Here is a 1,954-nt window from a genome sequence, read left to right on the forward strand (position 1 = left end):
TTGGTTAGGACTTCTTATTAGCAATAGACCCGAAAGGGTAAACATAAATACAGACCAGATTTTCCACTCAACCACACAGAGCGACGTCCGGCCTCAAGGTAAGCGTCTGGTCAAGTTTGTTTGAGTGTGTTATGCCTGTCGGTGAACTCGAAGCTCTGTAGCGAGGGTTCATTTGGCAAGGCCAAGAGACTGTGTGTATTGGTCGATTACTATCGGGGGGGGGGGTTACGTGACGGCTTATTGTTGCCTATTTGCACGACTGGGAGTGCTTGTATCGCATCCCTTTTATTCTTCCAACCGAGTGTTGAACACTCGGTGACCTCGTAAAGGGCTTACCCGTGCCTGGTACCCTTCCGCTGTTGGGACCACGAGGATCTATAACACCTGCTAGCTAGTAGCGTGTTCTTATTTTTACTGGTTGGGCTATATAAGTAGTTTACAAGGTCCAGGTTGTCCCGGTGTAAGGGCAGAACTGGGGTCTTCAGGTCCGTTTGCACGATCGTTTACTATCCTAGTAGACGTATTGTTGTGTGGGAACGTCCTAACTACGTTTGTAGCTAGAGTTCACGTGGGAATTCCAACACCACAGAAGTGAAAGTGGGAAATATATTCAAAGGCGTTTTTAGTTGGATTCTACATGCACACTACACAATAACTTGAAACGACACGCGCCTACACTTGATCTGATTGGTACCAATAGTGAAATCAAGTCAAAATGTCGTACTTTTAAAATTGTCGACTCGACACTTGCGTAAAGGTCCTTGGGGGTCTGGCTTCCGGTCGCCTGCCGGTTGGTTGGCTCTTACATCAATTTCCAGCATGCTGAGCGTTGGGTCGTGCGCGTACATGAGTGGGCCGCGATCACGTTCTAAAGCGTCATGTTCGGGCTCTTTCTCCTTAAATTTATCCAATCAAATCATACTGGGGCAAGTAGGTACATCCTATAACCAACCCACGAGCCAATTCGAAACAAAATATTGGTTGGTTATGGCTTGTGGGGTGTGGGATACAGCTATTCCACATCCCACAACCAACACAGGCTTCGAAAGATGCCTATAATACGTTTTCTTAACCCCTTGCCCGCGGAGGGTGTGAAAACCTTCTTATGCTGTTCGGAACAGCATAAGAATATCTTGTTTTCACTATGCCTCTAAATCCGCAAACGTCCCTTTCTGTAAGTCGAACGCATCTGATTGGTCCACGTGTTCAAATGAGCGAATGTGATTTGCTCATAGAACACATGGCTTGAAGAATGTTAGGTACCTCGGACAAGGACAAAACTCCAAATTTTGGAAAATATGGCAAAAATCGGCCCGCCGCTCACCCTCAAAGCCAGTCATTTGCGATTTTCGTCGGGTGGATAACAAGTGGCATGGACTTTAACGCGATTTGGCCGTTGCTCAGGAAGGAGAAATGGACGTAGAAAGCAGGGACTGGTATTCGATTACAGTAAGTGCATCTGTTGGTACAGGCACGTATCAGGGCTAACGAAGTCGTTTTGCTGTCTATCACTAGCCACAACTACGTGAAACCAGGACGCAAAGTGCGAGGTGGGAAGCAAGGCGTCGATTATTTCAACGGAGAAGACGCGTTGTTAGATTATGTGCGATCCGACAAGGAGCTCTGCTCGAAACTTCACATCTCGAACGTTATTGTCCGGCCAAATGGGCGTGCAAGTACGTCTACAACTACGATGTATGCCTATGCACTGATTTATTGCTAACTGTTGTTGTTGACACTAGTTGTGGGGCCTTCTGACGACAACATTCCGCCTGGGCACTACCGTGGCCGTTGATTGGCCGAAATAGGAAAGGCCCTGCCAAAAAGAGTGTGATGCCAGTTGTACCCGCAAAGCGTCTTGCTGACGCGTCGTCTAAGAAGCCGGCGAAGAAGAAGAAGACTAAGAAGCAGCTAACTGAAGTAGCGAGTGCTCGTCGCCGGGAGATGGCTGCTT

Source organism: Phytophthora infestans, genomic scaffold (assembly GCF_000142945.1).
Source record: "Phytophthora infestans T30-4 supercont1.99 genomic scaffold, whole genome shotgun sequence".
In the NCBI taxonomy this organism is placed as follows: Eukaryota; Oomycota; class Peronosporomycetes; order Peronosporales; family Peronosporaceae; genus Phytophthora; species Phytophthora infestans.